The 11822-nt window shown below is 40.9% G+C and overlaps 1 long non-coding RNA gene across 3 annotated transcripts; it reads left to right on the top strand.

The window, feature by feature from the left end:
* Positions 1-524: 524 nt before the first annotated feature.
* On the top strand, positions 525-6424 carry LOC147755573 (uncharacterized). 3 transcript variants are annotated; one of them, XR_015328232.1, is made up of 3 exons: positions 525-759; positions 2713-2804; positions 6166-6424. It is a non-coding gene; the product is annotated as an uncharacterized LOC147755573 (long non-coding RNA). The 3 variants fall into 3 exon arrangements; XR_015328231.1 differs by having other exon boundaries at positions 525-1398; XR_015328233.1 differs by lacking the exon at positions 525-759 and adding an exon at positions 2284-2428.
* The last annotated feature ends 5398 nt before the right edge of the window (positions 6425-11822 follow it).

Here is an 11822-nt window from a genome sequence, read left to right as displayed (position 1 = left end):
ATTACCACAAAGATACAGAAAATTACCATTACATCTAACAAAAATTGTCTTTTTTGCGTGGGTACATTATGCAGAGTTAAAGAGAGTTCAGGCGCGCCCATTTTGTAATACATTTATGCATAATAATCAATTTTTCTGGGGGGAGCAGTTAAAAAGGAATGATTGGAAATAGGATATCTAAAACAACTATTAATAAGCCACAGGTTTTAGTTATTACAAACTCGGACATACATAGTACCAATATATATAGATTTGCTATAAGTTCAATAAATCTAAATGCTTTATTTTCAGCTTTACCTACATTCCCATATTTTTCCGTTGGTCTCCCCAAGTCCTTTCTCGACGACACAAACATGCTTTAATCGTATTGCGTTTACAGTTGAAACGAATAAAATAAACTTCGATTCGAGTTCCTTTGGAAGCTAGTTCCGTTTGAAGCCCAGTTGGACCCAACCGCAAGACCAGAAGACTATTGCGCCGTTCAGACGGTCAGGAGTTTCACTAACAGTCAGGACAGAGGGAACGACAAATTGCGCCCCTCGAAATCCCTAATTGTTGCGTTTATCATTACACACGCCGACGCAGCATGTTTTCACAGCCACGACAATCACGTTATATATTCACCTGTATGAATAGCGGAAAAACAACGATGGAAACCCAATAGAAGAACGCAAAAACAAAATCAAATGGAACGATACAAAGTGCGGCCATTATTTCCGTGTTATGTTTGCTGCTATGTATTTCATGCAAAAATCACAGGTGTGCCCTTTGTTGCCCTTGCGAATTTTGTTTTCGGCCAAAAAGATAGATCGTCATATTTAAATGCGTTGTAAAACAAGCTAGTTCACTTCTGTTGTACTGCTACAGCGTATAGTGATTTAACCTATAACGTCAGAGCGTTTATAATTCGGGCAGTGAAAGCTTAAACGAATCGGTACTGATGCGTGCAAATACTTGAAATAGAACGCGTCGGGCATGCGAATAGGAACCTAGTTTACAGGTTACCAATCAAGCAAAATTTTATTAGTGCACCAGTGGGATCTTTCTGGTCGCAAGCGAAAGATTCTCATAATACCAGGAGGTCTCGTCGTATAGTGCTATTGATGCTTCTTGCGCCACCATGGCATCCTATGAGCCTGTAATTTTTCTCATAATAGGCGGAAGTTGGTACACGCCCTGGCGAGCAAGAACAAACATGGTGCTGGTGCCTAGTACAAAACAGAACATATGCAGATAATGTTGTTGTTTTATCACGCAAGAGAGGTTAGAACATTTAAGGAGTGACTGAGCTGGCCGACTTCCGGCGCCCAAACTGCACTACCTACATAATACCAACGATGATATGAAATTGGAAGGCACTGTTGTCGTTACGGGCTTAAGACGACATGGATCGTTAAGGTAGTTATTAACAATGGAAACTCCTGGAACCAATGGAAATGCAATAGAAATAAGTTTGACATCTTTTTGATGATAACAATTTCCGTACCCTGGTAGCCAACAAAATGATCAAAGTAGATCAAATGGTCCCATATTACAATGCAGCAAAAAATTTTGTTTCCATATAAATAGTTCCTCCGTTTGGAACGTTATCGGGACTGGGCGTAACGCACAAACCTGAACGTGCGTCTTAGACAAACGATTGATACACAGCTCAGTAGATACTTCGGCATTAATTATAGTACAACGCGTAAAATATTTCAAAAAAAAAACTAACATCATAGTAAATATAAACTTTATGTCACACCTTTACACAGCCAGGGTGATTTTTAGTACGGATCTTGAATGTATTTATAATTATACGTATTATCTCGTTCTGTGAATTCAATAGATTTGTTGTAAATGTTCTCTTAGATCCGTTTCAGTTCAGATCTAAAGGCTGAACATTAGCATCAAAGTGAAGGCAAAATTCGCGCACATCGATTTACCATAACGGTCGTCCGATTTAGTGTCAAATGTTCGTAGCCATAAATGAATCGCTCTTAGTACAAGTAAAGTAGATATTATTATTTGTGCCGACGACAGGTTAACTGAATTAGCTTAAATTGCTCACACCATTCGTGATCACGTCTGTGATTCTATTTGAGGTTTAATCACTATGTGATCACAGAGTAATTTGCTTGTTGAGATAATGTATTTTACAGCCATCATATATAAACTATTTATAGAAATAGTATAACATAGCAGTCGCATGACGTCTTACCGCTCTAGCAAACAATACAGCCCTTTGTCGTATTCATTCAGCCACTCGTACTTGAAGCGCCCCCGACAGATTTCGTCTGCTGTGTTGTTTGAAAATAAGATGAAAATTACTATATTTGAGCACCGCTAGCAGCTAAATCGTAATTGCTAACAATCGATTCTACTGTGTTTGTTCGAAGGGGCTCTAAGTAATGCTGTTTATGCACGATAAGACCTAACATAGCAATGTGTATGTAGTTTAGACCATTATTGGGGCTCGGCCCCAACGGGCCACCGAAACCACTATTTGCTACCTCTCAATTTTAGAACAGGCAATTCCATTTGGTTTGCTGCACGTTCTTTGTTTCGACAAATTCAAACAAAAAAAAATATTACTTAGAGCTTTGATAATTGTCGGGCATCTATTGACAGCGCACACGAGCTCGTTGCCGCACTTATACGCGCGCCCGCCATTTAATCGAAAAAAAATGTGTCTAGATGCTACTGCTGTTGCTCTTTCTGTTCATTCATCAGAATAATCATTACCAGACTGCGATGCGACCACCTTCCCTGTACCCTTGCGCTGTATTCATGTCAGACTTCATCCGGGATGCGAAAATTTCCACGTAAGTCAACAACAGGCGTGTGAACATGTAATTACGTGCAATGCTTGCGTCTATCTACTAACCCGAACCCTGTGATGAATCCCCAATCATTTAAAGCAACGAGCACTGACTGCAGCTGATTTCTCATAACAAAACCAAGTATCATCAATATAATGCATAGGATCCACTTGTTTCTACTGTCTAAAGCTGCATAATGCCATAATATCATCTGTAGAATGCGCAAAGAAATATCTCCGGAGGACCAGACGATAAGAACTCCACATCGGCTCGCATATATATTCCATTCTCCATTAATGTGCACTCACGCAGACTGTTGAGCTGGATACAGCACAGATGAACCAAAGCGATAGGACCATTCATCTCTGTATAGACAATAATAGAATGGAAGTTGTACACGTTTTACATTCAACTGTATGTGCATGCATACATTTCTATAAAGAGGATTCATGTTTCCAATGGTTAAATTCTTATGATTTTTTTATTTTTCTAAAAAAATGTGTCAACGATAGCCACAGCTTCTGTAAAGTCATACGGGTCTATGGATGGATAGCGGATAGGCCATAACAGTACCATTGTTCATCGCCATCTTGTCGGAAAGTGCGCGCCTAGACATATATACATGTACACACATACAGCGTCTGTTGTTGGAGTGTTGTTAAACTTCGATTCATTGTGTACACATTTGTTACGTGTATCACTCAGGCAGCTAAAAGGCGCAAGATATCGGCGAGCCCCCCTAAACAATTTCGCATCGTGGACAATTGAAAGTTCGCAGCTATGGCCGAACGAACGCGCACATAGTGATACCGATAATAATAGTAATTATTATTAGTACTATGATTGAAACTGACACGTCGAAACGGTGCTAATATTTCGAACAGTTCTCTAAAGAAGGCGTTAGTTTACATTATACGGTACAGAACGAAGCACTCCTGTTTGGTTTAGATTTTAAATCTAAAACGAAAAGACTCACCGTCTACAATCAATTCGTTGCACAAAAGAAAGGGATAAGCATTTGTTGCGTCAGCTATCTCTTACCTTGGGTCCCAAATGTTAATGTAATAGAGAGTCACAGTACTCAAGGGTATATGTTTGTTTATAGTAATTCGAAATGAAGCGGACAATCCAGTGATTTGTCACTACGTTGACAATCGTTCGGTCAAATTTGTGAGACCAAAGTCACACCCACCGTCGCGTACGCTCTATTAGATTGAAGACCAGCTTTTACTAGAGTAAACGATTTTACGTTTAAGATTTAATCATAACGATTCCTTATGGAATTCGACTCTAGTCAACTACCGCTGTAGCTACACACCGTAAAGAAATATCAAACGATGCGTTCTGGATGTTTCCACTGTGGCAATAAAACATCAATCCGTTCCATTCAAAAAAGCCACATCCTGGTTTGGACACCAGTTACAACAGATTTTCTCGTAGTATAGAAGTTACAGAAAATAACTTAATTGCGAAAAAGTTTATCTACTCCCTCTAGGTAATGGCGCGCGTCGAAGACGTGTTCTCATACGAAGTTGTCCTATAGACCATAATCGTCATCATTCTGTTACCAGAAAACGCGCTATTCATAACGATTCGCCACTTATTACTTACTTACAACTATTATTAATATTCGCTATGCGCTAACTGATGTTTTCGCACAAAAAAGAAATACAGACGTGGTGAAGTATTGTGAAACATATTTTTGTCGGTTTGTTATATGTTGGTGCAGCAATCACGATCTTCAGCTCGACGCAGGCGCGCTTCGTGCATTGATGTGATGAACGATTGATGACGACGATCCAACACGCCCTTCTTCGTTTTTGTCTCAGATATCTTATCGTTTTCCTAAGCGTTCGTAGTCGAACAAGCCGCAAATGGCAACAATGAAACTCGAGTCGCTAAAGAATAGAATAATTATGATGCCTGCTTATGAGCGCTACCGGCAGGGTGGGAAATACTACATCGTATTCGTATCGATTGGTCGCTACAGGATGGCGACAGCGTACGGCGACGGTGACTGTTTTCAGCTTTTTCAGCACAAGCCATCAAGGCTATGTAAACATATAATGCTAAGCAGGCGACATACATATATATATACCTACCACTCGCTTAATGCCAGCCCAAATCACGCGGCAAGTTTACAGTCTAGGATGGCTTGTCATTGCGTAGTTACATCTTCAAGTTAACAACTCCCCTGACACTATACAACCTGACATAACGAAGTGTGCAATGTTCCTATACGACTTTCGATAGAATTTCGCACGTGAAGCTGTGAGCCCAAGAATACGGTGGCATCGACTTCTAAATTGTGACGTACAATACGATGTATATATGATAATAGGATGTATCTTAGTTAGAAAACGAGACTGGCAACACGAGATGTTCGCTATATTTAGCGTTTTCTCAGAGGGCAATTCTGCTCAATCCTCAAGCTTCGTTTAACTAGGAAATCTACTGTAGATGTTGCTAGTAGGGAAATATCCTTAGGTCAATGTTATATCCAGTAATCATGTACGTATCCATCAATATATAGTTGACTGATGATAAATGTCAAGCGGGTCCGAAATGCCATGAGTAACTCGACTCACATATAGAATATCATACAATCGATGCGAAAAAAAAAACAATATGACCACCTAGACGCTCTTTCTAGGTTTAGAGCTATCGAAAACGCACCAATTTAATCGGAACGTACTAAGCAGCATTAAAAACCGCTATTATGTGCCACTAAAACACAGTGAAGATGCTATCTAGCAAACAATTTATTTGCTCTTTCCGCTTTCATTACTACGCACGTCAGTTGCTTACACACACTGTGTACCTGTGTGTGCCTGATGGACACTCATAATGGATGAAGTAAACATGAACAGAAAAGTCACTCGTGAGAGAGTAAGGGTTTCTTTTTTTACTGATCGTGAGATCAAACGTTTGTGCATAATATTTTAACTAGTTCGAAAGCCTGATGGGTTCGTCCCAACTCCATTAGCACTTACGAACAGATGCCCGTGTCTAGCTTAATTTCCATAGTGTAGATCAAGCTTTCTATGAATGCATGCTGCTTCTCAAAATTACATGCCGACCCCTAGCGGGTCATATTAATTGTTTATCAACGCATAGAAGAGTATAATTAATATGCGTGGCAAGTTGAACTTTCTGATTAAATCCTTCGTCATAATTTAAGAATGAGAATAGTTCCGTGCAAGCGTACGCTAATAAGGATCCGTTTTATTGTGATTGGCCTCAGCTTCGTAGCTTTCATCCTTCCAATTCAATATTCCTTCCAAGTATTTCCATCATATATATATTCATCAGTCATATATACAACAACAAACATATTTTGACCTTCGACCTTTACGTCCGGCAGGAAAGGAACCGTGTATCTGTCTGTGCCCGGATTCGAACCCAGACCACAACATGTCGCTGTGTAACGCCCGGACGTTTCCCTCTAAGCTATGACAGGGACGAACATGTTTCGACCTTTTGATTTGTATAACGCACGATGATAAACACTAACGCCTTGGCTCGGGATAAATATGACGGGGATCGACAAAAAATAGCTGCTATTATTATGCCTTTTATTTGTTCCATGTCGAAACAAACAAAACGAATTTACGTCTAATTTACTTCACCTCTCTTTCCTGGATAAATCTATCATGATCATTTTCTCAACTTCAACGGTGCCAATCTTATCCGTCACAGTGCACGTTTAATACGGTTTTGTTGTCCATATGACGAGGTATCATGCTGAAACGTCGTGATAGCTTTTAACAGAAAAACTATAAGTTTCTTAAACGATGGTAGCTAAGTTTGCTGAATCATTAAGAGAATGTGTTAGCTTCCCAAATGAATCACTATCCACAATGTACAGAATCGTTAACTTGTTTTCGCTCACTGGATACAAAAGACCTTAATAACTAATAGTGCATTTAAAATTAAGCAGTCATAGAACATCTTCAAGCCCGATATCCAATTATATAATCGGTTAATTGTAGATTGTCTTAAGAAATAATCAAAATAGATTCTTAGAATACTATTTGATAAAGATTACCAATTTCATAAATTGTACGACGCGGAAGCAAATATAGAACCCGCAGTGTCGGTGGCAAGGACGACACGTCCTTCTGTAGAACACGATCTTCTTCTCTTCAGCTAAACTATTTCAATTTAAAGGGTTGCCCTCAGCACGATTCGGCCTCTGTAACAGAGTTCCCGTTCTAAGTTCCGATAACTTATGAACGAATGTGCCGACAAAGTTTTAACCACTTACAAGTAAGGATCTCTAAGCTATTTTTTTTTGTAATTCATTTTAAGGCGACATTTCCACCGCCGGCCTATAGCCTGAATAGGACACGATGATATAGTCTTAGAGCTACATGTCGGAACTGTAAAGTATCTAATAATCTACACTTGAGCACATTTACATCTGTTTTATTGGACGCGTTCTGCTACCTCTATTCAGGGCCAATAGAAATGCGTAGACCACGTTCGCTGATTTAAATGAACTTTGTATCCGTCACTTAGAAGGGTAAATGTGTTTAAATAGAACTTTACTTTTTTCATCTTTATTAATCTTTTTATTACAGACACAGGAAGTATGGCTTACCTATATAGAGGACTTAAATGCGCACAGAAGTCAGAATTTGCTTAATTCACGGTAATCCAGTAAAAGTTCACAGCTAACTCCCCATACACTAAAGCTGGTTGCAACATTAGTTTGCACGAAATCGCCACTCACTCAGTTCTCCCCACCCAAATCATCATATTATTATGCTGCCTGTTGGAGGTTCCCATTGGTCTATGCTGTCCGACTAAACGACGTGCACCTTCATTTCCATGAGAGCATTTCAAAGAAATTCTGGTTACTTGAACACTGTTACGTGGTACACTGAATCACTTCTGTGTATCATTTATCGCGCTGAGCTAAATAGCGATTATGAAGCACTCTAAGAAAATTTGTCGCGTTTACGATATCCGAACTAGTTACAGAAAAGGCAGCCCATCAGCATAAACCCAGTATACAGCTCGTGTTGTCTGGGTCGAATAATTGAACAGCACACTACCTGCGCTAATTTGTTGTGAACTGCTCCTAGAAAAAAAATGTCATCCTCTACACACCGACCGCTATGTCTAATAGCAACGGCTAGCTTCGCCGTACATCGAGATCTGAAATCAAATTTGCGATGGATGTGCCTTTTATGCTCCGTGGGCTGTTTTCAAAATGATCGCATCCACCTCGACCGTTGTACCGCGCGGACGAATCAGCCGTTTGTATTATTTCTATATCTAAACATTGTAATATATTTCTAGTTATTGCCTGCAATAGCGTCGGCAAAATTGATGAAATATTATTGTTCTTGCTGCTGCTGAAACTATAGCATGCGTCCTGAACCTGCTAACTCGACATTGCCCTTTGCTGCATTAACAAGGGTCGTATAATGCTGCCGGTCCTCATTGCGGGCCTAGCAAGCGGAGGACTATGATTCGACGATTAACATTGTCATCACGATCACTGAAACACATATTAACGCTGTTGTTGTTGTTGCTGCTGCCGTGCTTGTCGTCTTTGTAATTACTGGTGTACTATTGTAGTCCTATCTTCTCGTCTTTCTTTTTGCATCAGCTCGTACCCTTCGGCGAGCCGCGCCCGCGCTGTGAGTTAACTTTTGTACTGGTGCAGTCGCTGTTCGTACCAGGCCACGCTGCGTCAACAGCCGTAGACTCTGCAACTATCGATGCTGGCGATGAACTTCTTCGGCGCGGCAGGTTTACCTTGCTTTAACAGTATTTCAGCTCGCAGTAGCGTTAGTTGGCAAGCGGCATGAACTGCGCTGCTCGTACTACATGTGTTGGTTCATTTCGTTTGGATAACAGTAGCAGCAAGTAGTCATATTAATGACATAGCAGCAAGTCGGGCTCGTCCTTCTTTTGATGATGCCGTTCCATGTGGCGCGCTTGTTATTAAGCGGCCTCTCTCCCGGAGGCGGGCCCATGGCCCTACCCGTTACCGGTAACAGCTCTGGCGTGTGGTTTGGGCCCCGACCAGGCGGCCCAACGCAGCTCATCTCTGCCCGTTCGCAGCCCAGCTACCGACGCTGGCTAGAAGTGACGAAGGGCGCAGACTACAGCCGAACGCAATGAGCACAAAGAGATGTGTAAGGATAAACGGGATCCCCCGAGTGAACTTGTCTCGAACCTACCTGCATGGCGGCAACGCAGCTGGCAGGAGGGCGGGCAGCGTCACCTAAACAAGTTTACGCAGGCTTAGAGTTTCGGACTGTAGCACGCGCGACTTGGAAGTGTGTAAAATTAGATCCTGTCGATGGAATACGCATGGCTACTGCGAGTTGACTTGCTGGTGAGCGGCAAGCACCGCACCCACCCTATTCGGTGGTATCCATGTGTGTCCATGTCCTATGACTGCATCTTTCAGGACAGCAATTATTGCTCATTCGGCTGCTTTCCAACCTAAGGAAGGTGATTCTAGCTTGATCTCGTTCGTCTAAATAGAAACCTGGTCGTCGCTTTACTGACAGGACGATGATAGTGTTGCTTGAGAAAATAAGGAGACCCTTGTGTGTTACGATTGAAAAGGTCTGTGGACACTGAATTCGTAACGGCGCGCCTTTCTTCCAGTAGCAGCAGTAAGGATATGATGACAATAAGAATCGGAACGCTACTCAGCGATAGGGTGCGCAACTGGGTAACGTGAGTGAATCGCTCAAAAGAGAGACGAGGATGCCTGCCCATCAAGCATGGGTACCAAGAAAGCCATTTCGTTTCATCCGAACTTTGAGCCAAGCAAGGGGCCACTCATGCTATGGACGCGTCGGAGCATAGTTTGCCAGCAGGCGACTTCTTTCCTTGTCTTTCTAAAAACCACGAAACAAGACATAGCACTAGCAGAAATCCTGCAGCACGATGGACAGCTCAAAATGGCACTTTGCATGATAGCACGTTAAACATGCCATTCGTAAGCAAATAAAACATAAAACAGAACCGGCCTGCAATTATTCGCTTTGTCTGCCCCCGAAAAAATCCATCGACAGATGTCATCTATACGAAAATTCGATAGCTTGGTTATGTATCGAAACATTTGAATTATGGTACTGTCCAGTCGTTGCATCTTCCAGGAAGCCCAAGCTTCTAAACTGGGGTTTTAAGGCTGATGCCGCTCTTTTAGTTTTGTACTTCGCTGGAGTCTGTTCGATGACCTGTAATGGGGCTAAAAGGCCATTGCGACCCGATTCAGTCAGTGAGGTGATATTGTCCTGCAGTGGGATCCAGGATCGACGCGGGGCCTACGATAACATGTGCCGAAAGGTACAGTATAGTACACTGTCAACAGAGGGAGAGGAAAATGTTGGCAATGGGTAGTAAGTCAAAGTACGATTCTCCCCCACCCACCTCATGACAAGTTAATTAATAGAAGTGACGAGAGAACACAAATGTGCGAGGGAATCTACGTTAATTATAAGCAATAAGATGAAATTGAGCTAGGTTACATCATTGTCCAGTATACTTAAAGAGTTCGTTAATTGAAATACATGTACATCGACGAGATAAAAAAAAAAACTCAAATAAACGGTCTCTGTTTAAGATTCTAGGATCCAAAACGACAGTCAATTATTATTGACAGTTATTATGGACATTGCACATTAGATTGAAGACAAATCTTGCTAATTTAGTGATACTTCAAGTATCTTAACTGCTCCGTTATGAATCAACGGCTTCTCAAACCCGTCTATTTCTCATGGATTTGAGAAAAAGGAGTCTAACAACTGCGACATATCTCGCATAGTACTAGTTCGTCCGATATTGATTCAAAATTTTTCATAGTAAGCACCGCCAAATTTTGTATCGCAGTGCCAGAATGCTAATTATCAACTTTGGGCACTAATTCATTATGTCGTTTGTATAATCAGCTTAGTAAAGTGGCATATGAAACGCGTTTTAGGAAATGCAGCTACCAGAGAATAGAACTGTATCAAAATCGTGTGACCCTCGTACATTGTCCATTACAGCTCATGGTCGAATTTCGAAAATTTCGTAAAACAAGATTCTGGGGTAAGTCGCCCTCAGATGTCTCAAAAAACCAGTTTTCACAAAAGTTACTAAATTGGTTGCTGGTCAGTTAAATAAAAATGCGTGCAATAACAAGCATTTTAACAGTATAGAACGTAAAAATCCTGTACAAAGGTTTAGTGATAACCAGATTTTTCGCAAAAGGCCTGCCGCGTTACATTTCGAAAGGATCTAAACTGGTGACAAAATAACGTTTCGACCAACCGCCTAGAAATGCATAACAATCATTTATGAGAGCTCAGCGTTAGTACATGGTTGTTTGCTAATAAAATTCGCCTCCATTACCGTCACAATTCTCAGTGTAATTGTTCCTGTATAATAGACTAGCAACGCTAATGAATATATGCACCTATTACGACCTACCAAGGACGATTTCATTAATTACAAAAAAAGATTATAGCAACTGTCTTTAGATTATACCTAGATCAATTAACTAGAATCGGCAAGTAATATTATTAATAACAGTAACCCCTTCTTGATTCACTCGCATTGTTTAGTGTTTCAATTCATGACAAATATTATATGACCTATTTGCTCTGGTGAGGGACATTCTGAGTTCTTTAGACAGAAAACGCTGCAACTCCACAAGAGCAATTTTCTCTATCATTTTTTTGCAACCGTTAAATCATATAATTCATTTTAGGATCAGTAACCGGTAGGCTAATATACCCACGGTCTGAGGCCATTGTCAGGCCGCGAAGAAAAAATTTAAAAGCAGATTGAAATAGGGCCACAGTAAAGCGATATGGAACGTGGCAATCTGAGCGTCTGTTACCTAATTAATACAAAGATAACCATTTTAGAGAACCATTGAAAAGGCTGCGTTCGGGCTAGACTGAAACAATTGTGATCAAATGTCGACTGTCCCTATGGCAAACCATCTTTTCAAACAATTTGCTACAAATGAGGCATATTCTCGCTTAATATTGGGCAAACGAA

This window comes from Varroa destructor, unplaced genomic scaffold (genome assembly GCF_002443255.2).
Source record: "Varroa destructor unplaced genomic scaffold, Vdes_3.0 BEIS01000005.1, whole genome shotgun sequence".
Taxonomy (NCBI): Eukaryota; Metazoa; Arthropoda; class Arachnida; order Mesostigmata; family Varroidae; genus Varroa; species Varroa destructor.
Note: the sequence above shows the minus strand (reverse complement) of the source record. Positions and strands in the feature narration are given on the sequence as shown.